At 33.6% G+C, this 17949-nt stretch overlaps 1 long non-coding RNA gene across 1 annotated transcript; it reads right to left on the bottom strand.

Annotated features, from left to right (window-relative positions):
- Window positions 1-15294: 15294 nt before the first annotated feature.
- LOC122413183 (uncharacterized) lies at window positions 15295-16439 on the bottom strand. The gene is made up of 3 exons (XR_006261524.1): window positions 16363-16439; window positions 15649-15916; window positions 15295-15411 (listed from the first exon to the last, which is right to left on the bottom strand). It is a non-coding gene; the product is annotated as an uncharacterized lncRNA (long non-coding RNA).
- Between the last annotated feature and the right edge of the window lie 1510 nt (window positions 16440-17949).

Genomic DNA, 17949 nt, shown 5'->3' with positions numbered 1-17949 from the left:
CTTTGCGTGGAAAATGACTAATTATTCCTGTGTCGAATATTTTCAATAAATGTTGGCGCATATTCTTCACATCATACTCTATTTTCTCAGGCTTTATACCAAAAAAAAGCGATATTGCAAAAGCAATGGCAAACACACCGCAGTCATTAGAATTTGGTTGATTTGTCACGATTGGGAATTTGACGGGACGCTGATCAAAAGGGTAGTTCGGCAACAGACCCTTGAGATACGTCTTATGATTTTGATGCAACTTTTTTTTGTTAAGAGAATCATAAATAAAAATGGCATGGGTATCGTAATATGAACACACCCAATGCCCTCCGGCATTATTAGGTCCATCTGCGCTATGCAAAATTTGAATAAATTTACAATCAGCGCTCATTGCATCAATATTATGCGGCAATTGTACTTTCCATGTTTCTTGCATAACAAATTCTGAATCGGAGTGTTCTGCTAAAAGTCGACCAAAAGTGTCGATGTGATCTCCAGTGAGCCATTCGCCTCTGGTTATAATATTTCGATCTTCAGTTTTTAATATGCTCATCATATTTGTTAACTAATAGCCAATTACAGTATAATCTTAATTATACTTTTAATACAGTAGATAAAGCGAATTTTTATGTGCTGCACGACGCAGTTTTCAAAATAGCGCACGTAGCAGCTTTTTGTATAGCGCACGAAGCAGCTCTTGTTAAAGCGCACGGAGCGCTTTGGTGAAGCGCTTATGTAGCAGCCGTTTTGAAAGATAAAAAAAAAATGGGAAGAAGAAGGTGGAAGAAGAAAAAGGCCTCTCTGTGAAATGTCCCCGGAAGTCGAGAAAATCTGTACATAAAGGAATTTTACCCATCAGAAGCTGGCACAGCTAATTTATAGAATATAGTGGGCAAATCATGTAAGTGATAAGAGAAAAAAGTAACACACGAAGATTATAATGATGAAAAATTAGTTTGTTAAGCGTGAAATGAAAACAATTCATGCCGTTGCCTAAATCCTATGCCGAAATTTAATTTCCGGATAACGAGGACAGTTTTCGTAAAAATTAAGGTTTTCTCCCGAAAATTGAAAAAATTGGCTACCTCTGGTAAACCGTAGCAAAATACCGATTTTTTTCCGTATGAGTAAAATTTGTGAGACTGAAAATAAACGTAAATTTACGCCATTTTCTCAATCCCGTGTCGTGATATGATTTTCGACCTGTAAAGTCCACTATCCACTTTTCACAGCGAGAATTCATTTTCTGCTTACGAAGATTATTTTCATAAGAATCAAGATTGATCCATGAAAATTGAGACAAGAAACAAGAATTGTTTGCCTCTGGTACCATAGTGAAATACTAATTTTTCCGTATGAATGACGTTTGTAGAAATCAAAGTTAACAAAAACCTATGCCAGTGACCCAAAGCTCTGTATCTATTATTTCTATTTTCATAAAAGTCAGAGTTTTTTCATTGAAAATCAGATGAAAGTCAATTACTTCTGGCCAACCCTAGTAATATGCTGCAATTTTTTCTCCAAATATATGGGGCCGGGTTGAAATTCCGAACTGTGAGAAATCAGAAGGCTCAAAATTCCGAAAATCTAGCTGGGACTATATAAATATAGCACTAGGGAGATTTTCGGAATTTTGAGCCTTCTGATTTCTGACAGTTCGGAATTTCAACCCTGCCCCAAAATATTTAAGTTAGGCTAGAAATTAACAATCCTCCGAATATAATAGGTTAGGCTCGATATTAAAAAATATTGACGCCATAATTAAAACCTTTGTGTGAGCTCATAATTTTCCACTGACGAGAAAATGGTCCGGGAAGTGCGTCGAGTGACGGGTTCGCACTTCGAGTGCTCAGAATGTGGGTGGGTATCAGCCAAACCCCAAAAGTGCAGGTGCCAACTCAGCTTCGTTTTCGAAAAATTGAGGGTCAAAGTTGGGAGCTCGCTGATATGTACTGTAAAAATTATATTTGAACATTACCATCTGTGGTAATGGTTTCTAAACCCATCTATGTCATTTTTTTGGTTTTTCATTTCCTTACACATTGTTGTTAAAAATTATAATTTATGATAAAAAAGTAGGAAGAAATTAAATTAAAAAATAAATACGTGCCTTTATTGATCAAAAATTACGAATAAATGTCAATTTTTTTTAAATCTCTTATTTTTTTTCTATTTTTTGATATCTCGTTTGATAAAATAGGGAAATTATTTTAACAAATTTTTAAGGAATGTAGGAATAAAATTTTTTCATTGATAAAACAGATTTTAAATTTCTATATTTTTATTGAAAGAATAGATTTTGAATTTCTATATCCCTAGCTAATTTTTTAAAATGTTCCTTGCCTAATCGAAAGAGATATCGAATAATTGGAACAAAAGTAAAAAATAATCAAAAAAATAAAATCTTTTCAATTAAATTACAGCTAATTGATTTGAAAAAATTGCAAGAGATGTGAAAAAAATGTATGCGCTATTATTGATAAAAACTTACCAATTAAACGTGAATTTTTTTTTTCAAATATTTTGCAATGATTTTTTTCAATTCTTTAATATACACCTGATGAGGCAGGAAATTAAGTTTTCTAATTAAACAACAGATTTTCAATTCCTGTACCCCTTAACAATTTTTCAAAATATTTCCTGACTCATCGAAAAAAATATCAAAATATATCAAATCTCGAAAACAAAGCCGAGTTAGCACCTACAATGTTGGGGTTTGATTGGTACCCACTTACACTATAAGCACGCAAAGCGGGAGTTCGTAAGTCAATGCACCTCCCGGGCCTCCCCTTCGTCAGCGGTGTGACCACTGGGTCTTTTAGGGAGCTGTCAAGTTTTCGGAGTTTTCTGAATCTGAAACAATTCTTGGCTACTTTTTTTTTTTGAAGTGTTTACTATATGGTCCAAAAGTTGTTCAAGTCAAAGGTTTAAACCCATTGTTAATAAAAATTCAAGACAAAAGAATGGACTTTTGTTAATTTCGAAGTTCCTTAGAATATCTTGTATTCACACAAAGGGTTAAACCCAGGCCGAGATTTGATTTTCAGTTCACGAAGATCATGTCCTCACAATCAATTTTCACGAAAATTGAGAAACGAATTGGTTTTCTCTGGAGAGTCCTAACAACGTCCTGATTTTTTCCAGACTCGTCTCACCATCTGAATTCTGACTGAGATATTATGATTCTTCATTAAATAAAATGGAATTTATTCTCAACCGTAAAAAAAAATGAAGTTTTTGCTTATTACGTGTTACTTTTTAAAATATAGTGTTATTCATCGACTGTGAAGTCAATATAACTGGATCATATTCATTCGGATATGAAAAAAACATCCAGCAAAATTGAATTAAAAAACTTATTCCTGTAACCGTTCACCGTACCATAGGAAAACTAGACGGATACCAATATTTTTCTGAATAAACCTGGCAAATAAATAAGGTGCAGAACTAAATAAAAATATTATGGAAGCTATTCTATTCTCGAATCGGAACAATACGTTCGTACGTATTTTCAAGTGTGTGAGTGATACTCGTATGCGCGCGTATACGAGTATACGTATGGCCAAGGTCGTATTCGAGTAGCTCAACAGAGAGGTGAAGACTATAGTTACTTGCGCAATACTCACTTACTATCCCATTAATATATTAATCTTTGAATATACGTTATTAAACAGGAATAATTTCCATTACCTTGAATCGATGACAGAATTGCACAGGAGACTGAGGAACAGATCTGGAGGACTTTTTGATAGATGAAGAATGATGAACAGATGAAGATAGTTAATCTGTAGATATAAATGAATGATAATAGTTTTTATTCCATAAAATATAGGTATTTTGAAAAGTTGTGACTCTTGAAAAACGTGAGATAAAAACATTTCAAGACAAAAATTAAGGAAGAATGCGCGAAATAACGTAGAATACTTGAAATACTAATGATCGTAATGTAGTTTTACTTTTTTATTTAAATAATTCCAAGAAATGCTCAAAAAATGCAAATTTAATTCAAAAACTCATTCCTCACGTCAAATCATTAGTGCATAATTATTTTTACATAAAGATTCAGACCCCTTGAATCAGTGTAATCACATGTAGATTTTGGTCCTAAATGATGGATGAATTATAAGAAATTGTGAATTTATTTCAGGAAGGTAGCACAAAGGATTTTGAATAATGTGACACATATTCTTTAAATCCATATGATATGATTTTTTTTTTCATTTCTTCATAAAACTGAGAATAGATCTTAGTACTGAAAGATAGCTGTAGCCCATTTTTGATATACGCTGAAATTATCTGAACAGCAACGAAAATTCCAAATTTGTTTTTCTATCAACCCAATATTTGTTGTATTGTTATGATTGTTATGATTAGGGAATGCATTTTATCATCCTCCACTAATAAAAATTGAAAAAACACACAGAATGTAGAACAGCTACAATAAAACATTTTAATGCAAACTACTTAATCCCAGATCCGTTGGAGGCGGATTAAGTTTTCAAATCAAATACATTTCTACATTGACATAGGACACAAATTACAATTTCAATGGAAACTTTTTATCAATTCAATTGAAATTAAAGATACAAATTGTATCTTTTCAATCCAGTATTTTGTATTCTGAATGAAGAGAACATATTTTAGTTAGTTTGTTTATGAAAATGAGTTATATCACCCACGATAAAAAAAAATAAGCACGCAATGTATGTAGCATTCCATTCCAAACATATTGATGATTATTTTACACCATTGAAACTGTGATCGATATCTTATCAATTTAATTTCATATACTGCCATTATGTTATACTGAAAATGAATATGATTCTTGTATAAGATGGCAGCGTAGAAAAATCCCAATCCGAACTTGTTGATCATTAACCCATTGAAAACAAAAAAGGTTTCTATTTTACATTATCCATTGAATGAAATTATAATTGATATCTTATGAATCTGATTTTGTATACCCTCGTTTATTATATTTTATATTGGAAATGAATATATGATAGTTATCATTCTCTGTTGATAATGATTGAATGAATAAACAAACATTGTATAAGGTGACAGTAACGAAAAATTCAAATAAGATGAGAGCAACAAAAAATTCAAATGAAAACCGCTTAATCACTAACCAATTGAAGACAGCGGGTTTTTTATATTCCGTCCATTCAGCTAGTCAACAAATATATTAATAAAAGAGTCCTCGGTCAACAGTTTGATTATTGGAATTAAATTTATAAAGGGAAATGTATAAGGAATTTCATATTACCTTTGATTGAAAAACCTTTGATTGACGAAGAGATAAAATATAAATGATTGTCCAGTATTTTGATGCTACTACTTTTCCTTTCTCGATTTAAGCTGAACAAGAAGCTAGATGAGCTGCGAAAGAATCATTTTCGTTTTTTACATATTCAAGACATAAGCGAACAACCTCAAAAGTATAAAGAAAGAAACAGAATTAAAATTCGTTTGTCGGGTGTCACTTTTGTAGCAAACAAAGATTCTTCTTAGCTTAGTAATTCTGGCATCAACCCAAATAATTCATGCAGTCCTTTTTTTAATGAGCACTTTAATGGAATAGGACACTTTTAAACCCCACTCATAGAAAGACGATAATAAAAATTATTGCATGGATTCAATATAGCATGATGGGACATTCAAAAAAATTGATTTTCAATAAGGTTTGAAGTTCATGCGCAAATTATCAATCTGATTTTGTATACCCTCGTTATTATTTTATACTGGAAATGATTATGATTTAGTTATCATTCTTTATTGATAATGATTGAATGAATAATATTGCATTAGGTGACAGTAACGAAAGATTCGAACAACAAAAAATTCAAATGCAAACCGCTTAATCACTAACCAATTGAAGACAGCGGGTTTTTTATATTCCGTCCATTCAGCTTGTCAACAAATATATTAATAAAAGAGTCCTCGGTCAACAGTTTGATCATTGGAATTAAATTTATACAGGGAAATGTATAAGGAATTTCATATTACCTTTGATTGATAAAGAGATTAAATATTAATGATTATGGTCCAGTATTTTGATGCTACTACTTTTCCTTTCTCGATTTAAGCTGAATAAGAAGCTAGATGAGCTGCGAAAGAATCATTTTCGTTTTTTACATATTCAAGACATAAGCGAACAACCTCAAAAGTATAAAGAAAGAAACAGCATTAAAATTCGTTTGTCGGGTGTCACTTTTGTAGCAAACAAAGATTCTTCTTAGCTTAGTAATTCTGGCATCAACCCAAATAATTCATGCAGTCCTTTTTTTAATGAGCACTTTAATGGAATAGGACACTTTTAAACCCCACTCATAGAAAGACGATAATAAAAATTATTGCATGGTTTCGGTATAGCATGATGGGACATTCAAAATAATTGATTTTCGCAATTAAGTTATGACATGAAAACTGAAGTCAGGGAATGTGTTTTAATCTTCGGGAGCTCACTATTTTACATTAATGAATGCTTTTAACTACAATTTTCTCTCCATACATTAATAATAATATTTCCATTACCTCGAATCGATGACAGAATTGCACAGGAGATTAGAGAAACAGATTTGAAGGACTTTTTGATAACTGAAGAGTAATGAACAGATGAAGACAGTTAACCTGTAGATATAATGTGGCGTAACACTTCCAACACGGCACGAGCCCGTCAAAAAGATCGAAACATCGCGAAATACGATCGAATCGAACACGAACAATGATGACGACCATGCGCGTCGTTATTGACATGTGGCAATCATATTGAAACAATGTACAAAGGCCCGAGCGAGTCACGGGGATCGCTCTGAACGACGCCACATGTCAAAATTTACACTACAATTTATTTTCTTATTTTTAATTATTGCGATCTATTTTCTTACCCGATTAGAGCGTAATATGGCTCAAAATGACCGTAAAATTATCCCGAAAATCGAGAAATACTCTAACAATGCAAATTTAATTAAAAAACTCATTCCTGGCGTCAAATCATTAGTGCATAATTATTTTTACATTAAGATTGAGAACCCCTTGTATCAGTGTAATCATATGTAGATTTTGCTCCTAAATGATGGATGAATTATAACAAATTGTGAATTTATTTTAGGAAGGCAGTACAAAGGATTTTAAATTATCTGACATACTATTGAATTCTTCAAATTCATATGAGTTTTTCCATTTCTTCATAGTGCAGTTCCATTAGAGAATGCATTTTACCATCTTCAGCTATTCACAATTATGCCTGTTTTCTCCGACGCGGTTCAAACTCAGTTCAATTTTTTTCATATAGCTTCGAGATAGGATGAACCAAGTTTAAACTCAGATTAACGTTGGAGAAAACGGGCATCACATACAAGAACGCAACACCTATGGACCATTTTTTTTTTATTGTTCGGCGAAAAAAATCACTTTTACCGCACTAAACAACGATTTTTCATTCAACATTAACTGTAAAATAAACACCTGCATGTCGAAAACCGATTTTCTGTTCAATACAAAACAATGCGCATGCGCCCAAATCAGATAGAAAAGGGGACGTTTTTGATGGATGAATGAGAGTTTATCGCACTCATATTTCGCGCCTTCGGGTGCCGATGGAAGCGAGTGCGAGAGCGTGACGCGAGGGGCGTTGGTATGCTGAATGAGAGTAGTGAGAGGGGAGTGAGAGAGAGACAGTTATAGTTCCGGCACAGCCGAGTGATGCGAAAAACCACGCTCTTGTCTTGAATGAATAAAAATCATAGTTAATCCTGTCGAATATCGTCTCATTGACTACGTTTACACGGCGCTTTTATTCCGATTTAGTTATATCAATATATCAATATAGATATACAAAATGCATATCTGACTTTATATATAAATATATCTGCCTGTATATACAAAACCGGAATAAAAGGGCCGTATAAACGTAGTCAACATTATTTCCAATACCCGCTTCGTGATCCTAGAAATAGTCAACAGTTTTCACAGATACACGTTCTCTCTCGGAACGGTCGGGCCCGTTAGGACCTTATGAGAGTCAGCGTTCCAGTATTGGTAGAGTGAATTCTACCAAAACGTTTTAATTGATCGCACAATGACTACCAAACGATTATAATAAAAATTATAAGAATACCAATAATTTTTGAGATTGACTGTTCTGGGTGATATAGTCGAACTCAAGAAAAATTTCAATATTTTTCTCTTTTTTTACCTTTACTACCATCAAAAAAACGTATATTCGTCACCGTAAAACGATTTCGTGTCGATTTGACCCTAATTAAACCATGCTATTATAAAAATTTTTAAAAATTTGGGCTAACTTTGACGAAATTTTTAATTTGGTTTTATAGAATTATTATGATCAAGCAAACGTTTGATTAAAATGTTCCCATATTCCATGAGAGCTAGACATAATACATAGCATAATTAATCAAACGAATTATATGAAGTTACCATCTGTCGGTAATAAGTGGTCAGTAAATGTCAGCGCATGGAAGGGATTCCCCGATTTCTCTCCTTCACACATTTCCTATTAAACGATTGTTTATTGATATTTTGTTGAGTCAACTTCACTTTTACATGACTTTCAGAATTAGACTTCTCTCTTAGACTTACTAATCTTTTTAATTCAACTATTACTGTATTTACAGAAAAGACTTTCGTAAATACAGTATTCTTAACTACTATTGTATTTACGGAAAAGACTTAAGGAAAAACTAATTAACAAAATGAGTTTCTTTTATCTAAAACGACTTTCACTCAATGTGTTATGTTTACCTCCATTATTTAACGACCTTAAAATTCCCTTGAACAAAATGATTCTTCTTTACATAAAACAACTTTTACTTAATGTGTTATATTCATCTCGATTGTTTCACAACCTTGAACGAAAATCCCCATTAGACAAAATAAGTTTTGTTCATGTAACGCGACTTTTACTTATGGCCGTTTTGTCCGACGCGGTTCAAACTCAGTTCAATTTTTTTCATATAGTTTCGAGATAGGATGAACCGAGTTTGAACTCAGATTAACGTTGGAGAAAACGGGCATTAATCCATTACGCTTATCTCGTTTGAGATTAACTATATGACCATATTTACGTGAACAACTCACGTATAAACAACTTCCACTTATGGCCGTTTTCTCCGACGCGGTTCAAACTCAGTTCAATTTTTTTCATATAGTTTCGAAATAGGATGAACCGAGTTTAAACTCAGATTAACGTTGGAGAAAACGGGCATTAATTCGTTACGTGTATCTCGATTCATGATCAATATTATAGCTGTTTTCTCAGAAGTGATTTAAACTCAGTTAAATTTTTTTCATATGGTTTCAACGTAGGATTAAGTACTTCAAACTGAGATGAATGTTGCAGAAAACGGGCATTACTATGTTTACGTATAAACACACGTAAATAAGAAGTCTTACTTAATCCGTTATGTTCATCCCGATCACTATTTTTTTCATCATATCATACTATTTATGTGAGCAACTCACGTAAACGAGTTTCACTCCGTTCATTACTTTTATCTCGATTGTTTAAGGTAAACGTAACAACAATAATGCTCTATATTGAAAATGCCACCTGGTGAGAAAAAATTTTCAGACTCGCACCCCCATTTTAAAAGGTCATACTCCCGCGTTTCATTTCTATTCGACACTGCTCCATCACCAGACCTATAAAGAAGTAAGTAGCGTTCTTTATTTTTATTTATTTAATGAATAATTTATTTTCGTGGTCCTATTATTTTAATGTTTAATTACAGAACGAGAAAAGAATGGCTGCAGACATGAATGGCGGGATGGATTTCGATCGCGATGAGCCACGAGACAATGCCAATCCGCCGCCACAGCAGCTAAGAGAGCCAGAGAATGGCGGGCAGGTTGACGAGCTGCCACCGGAAGGCAATGCTCAGCCACAACAGCAGCAAAATCGGCCACAACAACAGAAACAAGCCGGCGAGAACCGAAAAAAACGTGAGTAGAAATATTAACAATGCCGATTTTATCCCCACTACCAAAATTTACATTATTTAGAGATAATAAACGACATGGCTGTCAATGTACTATTTTACCGAGTTTCTTGATTGAAAAACCGTCAAGGTGTTAAGGTGTCACTTTCATTTTAAAGTTTCGTTTTTCATTTTAGGACGGGGTACACGAGCAGGGTGGCGGGTCCGCGAGGCCAAAAAAATAGATTTTGTAGCTCGTTTGACGGAGAGAATCGGCCAAATTGTCGCCGATCGCCATCGGGGCAATTGGCGAGGTGGTCGTGGTGGTCGACGTCCTGGACGAGGTAAGGAGAGAAATTTAAAAAATCTACCGATTTGTAATTCAATTTTCATGATTGTTTTTATTTTGTTCTGTTTCAGAATCAACATGATTCAACCACCGTTCCACGTCATTTTAAAAAATCTTTATTATTATTATTATCACGTCATCGCATTATAAAAATAAATAAAAAATTGAAACTTGAAGTGCTTTTGCATGCATATTCATTCTAGCATATGATTATTGATTATTGATTATTAACTAATAATAAGTGATTATTGACTAATTGTAAATGAAAAAAATTATCGAAACGAAACTGTACATACTTCAAGCCATATGATATGTGACAAGTTCGGTGAGTAGTGTTGTGACACGTACAAAAGTAGTTCGAAATTTATCACGTAAACATTGTCGAATCCAGGATTCAGCAAGCATGCAATTTAGAAACTTTGGCCATAGGAAGCAAGGAAGAGGTTTACGATCATGTCAGATGGAATCCGATCTGCTCAGAAACGATCTAAAGTCCGATGTTCGTTGACACGTTTACCATTTTGTATTTGTCACATAGCCTCCGATGAGAAGAGTTTCCTTAAATCCTCCCTTTGATGCTCACATATCAGGGACTATTTCAAGTGCCCTTATTCGTTATTAATTTAGTGAAGCCAATAATAATTTTTCAACTACAATTTCACTACTCAAATATAATGTATAACGAACTAACTGATATTTGTATTTGTCGCATAGCTCCCGATGGATAGAGTTTCCACAAATCCTTCCCTTGATGCTCACATATTAGGAAGAATATCTGGAAGCTCAGGCAGGAGACAGTCTGTTCTTAGGTCAAAATCTTGTATACAAGGAAAGTAGTGAATCTATCAAAGCAACAGTAGCGATGTGTATGGATTTTTTATTGACCGTGGACATGCCTCTAAATGTTTTGGAAGTGACCACACTGTTCAAATACTTCAGTAAACTTAGACTTCTTATGAAGCTACTGTCAGGATTCATCGTCGAGATCGATATTCCCATTTTGTCTACGGTTACCGCCAGAATAACCTTTCAAGAATTTGCATTTGGAAATGACAAATTTGAAAATCTTACAAGTGCTCTTGGGTTACTTTAAAGATTCAATCAGGTAAGACAACATATAAGTGAATGTAATTTACTCCTTAGTTTTCATCAAATTTCAATAAATTTGATTTTAAACAGAATATTGTTTCTATCTATAATATTTTCTATATTTTGTATTTGTCGCATAGCCCCCGATGGATAGAGTTTCCACAAATCCTTCCCTTGATGCTCACATATCAGGAAGAATATCTGGAAGCTCAGGCAGGAGAAAGTCCATTCTTAGGTCAAAATCTTGTATACAAGGAAAGTAGTGAATCTATCAAAGCGACAGTAGCGATGTATATGGATTTTTCATTGACCGTGGACATGCTTCTAAATGTTTTGGAAGTGACCGCACTGTTCAAACACTTCAGTAAACTTAGACATCTTATGAAGCTACTGCCAGGATTCATCGTCGAAATCGATATTCCCATTTTGTCTACGGTTACCGCCAGAATAACCTTTCAAGAATTTGCATTTGGAAATGACAAATTCGAAATTTTTACAAGTGCTCTTGGATTACTTTAAAGATTCAATCAGGTAAGATCACATATAAGTGAATGTAATTTACTCCTTAGTTTTCATCAAATTTCGCAATCAAATTTAATATTTTCTATATTTTGTATTTGTCGCATAGCCCCCGATGAATAGAGTTTCCACAAATCCTTCCCTTGATGCTCACATATCAGGAAGAATATCTGGAAGCTCAGGCAGGAGAAAGTCCATTCTTAGGTCAAAATCTTGTATACAAGGAAAGTAGTGAATCTATCAAAGCAACAGTAGCGATGTGTATGGATTTTTCATTGACTGTGGACATGCCTCTAAATGTTTTGGAATTGACCGCACTGTTCAAATACTTCAGTAAACTTAGACTTGTTATGAAGCTACTGCCAGGATTCACCGTCGAGATCGATATTCCCATTTTGTCTATGGTCACCACCAGAATAACTTTAAGAATTTGCATTTGGAAGTGACAAAAAATTGAAACTCTTACAAGTGCCCTTAGACTACTTTAAAGATTCACTGAGGTAAGACAACATATAACTGAATGGAATTTACTCCTTAGTTTTCATTTAATTTGATTTCATGCAGATAGTATTCTGGCTCAGTTAAGAAGTAAAATCACACAAATCGTATTCCAATGACTTCATTATGCATAATAGTTTCCTCTTTATTTCGTCGTACTTGTTACAAGTATCAATAGAAAATAGATATTCATTTGCTATAAATGCTGGGATTTAGATTTATTATGTTATCTCTTATTGGAGTGGGAATCAATAATTTAAACATTATTGTTTTTCTTCATCAAAGGTTTTAATTACTGTACAATCGGTATGTGTTGTTCTACTCTATCAAACAAACTATTGGAGATGAAGGAGAAAGTAAAATAAAAAATCATTCATACGTAGCTCGACATTTTTCCAAAATGTAGTGACTCATAATTCTAGAATCGCACTTTTATTAAGCATCATGAACTTTTAATAGCAGACTATCTGTACTTTTATTTCAAAACACAGCCGAACTATGTAATATTACATTTCTATCATACTGTCAAGATGGATGAAAGGGAAAGCAATAATAAGAAAGTGTTCCTTTTTTTCGAAAAGACATTTCGTCATTTATTTTTTGTCATTACAGGATACTCTTGTATACGAACTCCAGTCGGATAGACTTGGTTTTGCCAAGGGCTTCCGTAAGAACCTCGGTGCACGTTGGCCTCGTTTGGTTGAGAGGAAACCAGAAACGGAAACATGTCCTCCTGAGCGAAAGATCAGCTCAAAACCATCTACATTTATTGACCTGACGGAGACATAGAAGAATGAACATTTCTGATATACGGCAAAACTATATGAAGAGAGTGAGTAAGAGAGAGAACGCAAGAGAGAGAGAGAAAGAGAGAGAACGCAAGAGAGAGAGAGAGAAAGAGAGAGAACGCAAGAGAGAGAGAGAGAAAGAGAGAGAACAAGTCCCGCATCGTGTTTTCGGCCCCAAACGATTCAGCGACTGTGACCAAAATTTTTCAAATGATGTAGACGAGAGAACGATGGCAAGAGGAATCACTCCATGATACTGAAAAAATATAAGAGTAGAGATCAATTCTTGACTTCAGTACTTTCTTCTTTTTATGAGTTGTTGGAAAAAAAAAATTTTATATCGGTTATGAAAGTGATTTAAAAATGTTTAATTATTTCTCGTAATTTAAACTTCGTTGAAAGTTGAAAGAAGGGAGTCAAACTCATGATTAATCAACTTTGTGCTCCTCTTTTTTTCATTGTCCTGAATTATTTTTAGTAAAAGTTCCCACATTTTGAATTTTTCTTCAATTCTTTAAATTATGGTCCTGATACTTTATAGAACGTCTCATATCCCTAGCGAAATAGCCGAAAGAAATTTGTAAAATAAACCATCGAGAGAGAATATCAAAGAGATCTTTTGTGTACTCGATTTTTCAACACTTTCTGTATATATTTTTAATATCATATTAAGTACATCGACTAACATTATTTATTTTTTTGAAAATATTATGGAGTGATTTTAAGTAAAACTGTTGCAATAATTGTTTCAACATTGAGAAAGATTTTGTTTCTATTTTTTTAAAAAGATGAAAGTACTTCCACATTCATATAGTTACATGAATAAAATCAAAACAGAATACTTTATTAATTTCAAATACATTTGCAATGAATCAGATTACTTGGTTCAATAACAAAGTAACATTTCTATACGTTGATTCGAAAAACTTACATTTTATCTGATGAACTCGTAAAATTTTCATGGCTTGCTTCAATAAATTTATGAGATTATTTAAATGTAACGTTTCAGATTTCGAACTACAATCACTTGACGCCAAATAAGAAATACACGGTTGATTTGCCGCTCGACAAAGGCGCCTCAAGGGATTTGAGAGTTCCGATAAAGAGTAAAAAAAATTAAATTCCAGACCCGTGTCAAGCTAAAAGAAAAGTAAGCTGATACTTTGTCTTTAACTTTAAAATATTATTAAGCGCTTAATGTTTAAGAGCGATTAAAAAAAAAATTATCATTTTCTGATTACAGGTACAAATCTAGCAAGAACAAATGGCTCTTCTAGAAACTCCGTTTCTAGGCGACAAAAAATAAACATTTAAAAAAAAACGACGACGTGACTACCATTTATTTTAAGTTTTCATCAATATTTATTAACACCTCAACATAAAAAAAGCATCATAAATAATAAGCCGACAATTTTTGTTTTATTAATGACAAATCAAAATGCGTTTCTTAAATTACTCTAACTCAAAAGTATTAGTGCAAATGATCGTTTGTTCAATTGTTTTATTCTCTTATCCAAATATGCTATATTGTTGCGTATTGATTCCAAATTCGAGGCAAAACTTTCTTAAATTCCTTTAAGCAAGTCTTTGTTGCTGTCCAGTCCATTGGTTATGTCGGTTTGTAGTAGGAGCTCTAGTTGTGCCAGTAACGTATTTCCGACCATATGAAAAGAAAAAATAAAACATTTTAGTGCTTTGAAATTAGTCTGCAGTTGAAAAATTTGCTTCATTTTGAAAATTGGGATCACACCAATCTCGTGTGTCGCGGAAATGTTAACTCGATGACAAAATACTGAGAAATATTTTGGTGAATTTTACCTTGCTGATGGAAAGAGCTAAGAGCCAACATGCGATTGACCGTTTGAGGTACAATGATCGAGGAAGCTTCGTTTTTTTTTCATGATTTCGTACATCTCAATTTTTCGTTCTCTTTCTGTGTCCTGTTGAGCGGCCGATTTTTTCTGTGCTAATTTGTTCATTCGATGAAGAAGCATCGAGAGGCTACTCGCCATTGCTATGATCTGAATGCTGTTGAGTAAAGCCGATTTTGCGCTCAATTGCTGAACCACCTCGACGATTTCCTGGGTCTTCATAGTTTGAGACAATTTTCCAAGTTATGCGTTTTTAATACTCCAGACTTCGTTTGCGAATTTTATCCACTTCAGTAAATGCCGTTTTTTCCTCTCCAACTTTAGTCGAACCCGTTTGTTTGAATAGCTGAATCTGCAACGTCAATTGTCTAAAACAAAATAAAAGTCGGTCGTTCTTAAATTCTCGAATTTTAACATGTTCCAAAGTTATTTGTGGATTGTTTTACAAGGAATATTAATAAATTTGCAATTTGGGAATCGCTATGATCTTTACAAATTCAATGGTTTTTTGTTATTCAAATAATTCTAGTCACTTTTCGTTTAGAACTGTCTTTGGAAAAGAAAACTCCAGTGAATGTTTAATAATTGAATGGATCTTCACTCACTTTAAGCTGGCACCTTGAGGATCAGCGAAAGTCGCGACCAGATTGCTGCTAAGGTTTCTTGCAATTTCAGGAAATTCAATTTTTTCCCCATTATCTCGACCTGGGACAGAATTTCTGCCATACTTTTTTGTTCTGCCTCATCGTTCGCTTTTTCTTTGAGTCTATTAATTTCTTCGAAACGATCTTTCAGCTCAAACTGCAAAAAGTCTCAGATTTTTGAATCGGTGTTTCTTGCTCTCCCTCACCTGGCAACTCCCAGTCTCCAAAACTGTTTTTCAATAAACGTAATTTTCATGACAATAGCGAAAAAATAATTCCTATTATTTTTAAACGTCCAATATAAAATTTGAGTAGAGCAAAGTTGTTATTATGCTTAGAACTCCCATAAAATAAAATTATAGTTCTTAACCAGAATTATAGTTCTTGAAATTCTGTCGGAAAAATCAACACCTTGGTTGAGAACACGTTTCCCCTTGAATTTATTGAAGGTTGTAGTAGCGCTTGTGTGCAAACGTTCAATAAAAATAAGCCAATAGTTTACTATCCCACAAACAGTTATGATTATTTTTTTTTTGTATTTGAATAATTTTTCATTTCAATTCCATTATAGAAAATAATAATAATTTCGCATCCAAAATTTTTCGAGAAAATCAGATTAATTGAAGTTTAATTAAAACTAAGGAGTAAATTACATTCAGTTATATGTTGTCTTACATGATTGAATCTTTAAGGTAATCCAAGAGTTTCGAATTTGTCATTTCCAAATGCAAATTCTTGAAAGGTTATTCTGGCGGTAACCGTAGACAAAATGGGAATATCGATTTCGACGGTGAATCCTGGCAGTAGCTTCATAAGATGTCTAAGTTTACTGAAGTGTTTGAACAGTGCGGTCACTTCCAAAACATTTAGAAGCATGTCCACGGTCAATGAAAAATCCATATACATCGCTACTGTCGCTTTGATAGATTCACTACTTTCCTTGTATACAAGATTTTGACCTAAGAATGGACTTTCTCCTGCCTGAGCTTCCAGATATTCTTCCTGATATGTGAGCATCAAGGGAAGGATTTGTGGAAACTCTATCCATCGGGGGCTATGCGACAAATACAAAATATAGAAAATATTATAGATAGAAACAATATTCTGTTTAAAATCAAATTTATTGAAATTTGATGAAAACTAAGGAGTAAATTACATTCACTTATATGTTGTCTTACCTGATTGAATCTTTAAAGTAACCCAAGAGCACTTGTAAGATTTTCAAATTTGTCATTTCCAAATGCAAATTCTTGAAAGGTTATTCTGGCGGTAACCGTAGACAAAATGGGAATATCGATCTCGACGATGAATCCTGACAGTAGCTTCATAAGAAGTCTAAGTTTACTGAAGTATTTGAACAGTGTGGTCACTTCCAAAACATTTAGAGGCATGTCCACGGTCAATAAAAAATCCATACACATCGCTACTGTAGCTTTGACAGATTCACTACTTTCCTTGTATACGAGATTTTGACCTAAGAACAGACTTTCTCCTGCCTGAGCTTCCAGATATTCTTCCTAATATCTGAACATCAAGGGGAGGATTTGAGAAAACTCTTCTCATCAGAGGCTATGTGAAAATACAAAATATGAATTAGTCCAATACATTAAAATGATTCAGATCTATTATTATTGGCTTCGCTAAATAAATAATCAACCCTCAGTAAGGAACTGATGTTTATGCTGTTGAATTTTTTGTTTAAATACTACATAACATACCTTGTATAGTTTCATTCAATACGTAGTGAATCAGCGAGAACTTGTCCTGTAGTCGTCCAAATCTCCATACCAATCAAAAATCACTGAGGATCCGAAAATCGCCGTAGATCCATTTGAGCGTATTGCAATAGCACTTAAAATATTTCTTGTCGGAATGATGCGAAAAATCGTAAACCTGCCAACGAACATCGGACTGTAGATAGATCGTTTCTGAGCGGGTCTCATCCGACGTGATCGTACGCTTTTTCCTTGCGTCATAAACAATTTATTATGGGCAAGGGTTCTGAATTGCATATGCTAGCTGAATTTTATATACATTCCATTAAATGATCCATAAAATGATATGATAAACGTTTTTTTCATTAATCCCGCACTTCGTTACATCGAAATTCCGTTTGTTTATACCATCAAAAACTAACAGATGGTTTTTTATATATAAGCATTTACCTTGCGTCCTAAGCAATTTTTTTATGACTAAGGGTTCTGAATTGCATATATGTATTCCATCCATTAAATAAATAATAATAGTTTTTTTTTATTAATC

This window comes from Venturia canescens, chromosome 7 (assembly GCF_019457755.1).
Source record: "Venturia canescens isolate UGA chromosome 7, ASM1945775v1, whole genome shotgun sequence".
In the NCBI taxonomy this organism is placed as follows: domain Eukaryota; kingdom Metazoa; phylum Arthropoda; class Insecta; order Hymenoptera; family Ichneumonidae; genus Venturia; species Venturia canescens.
This window is presented reverse-complemented; position numbering and strand designations above follow the sequence as displayed.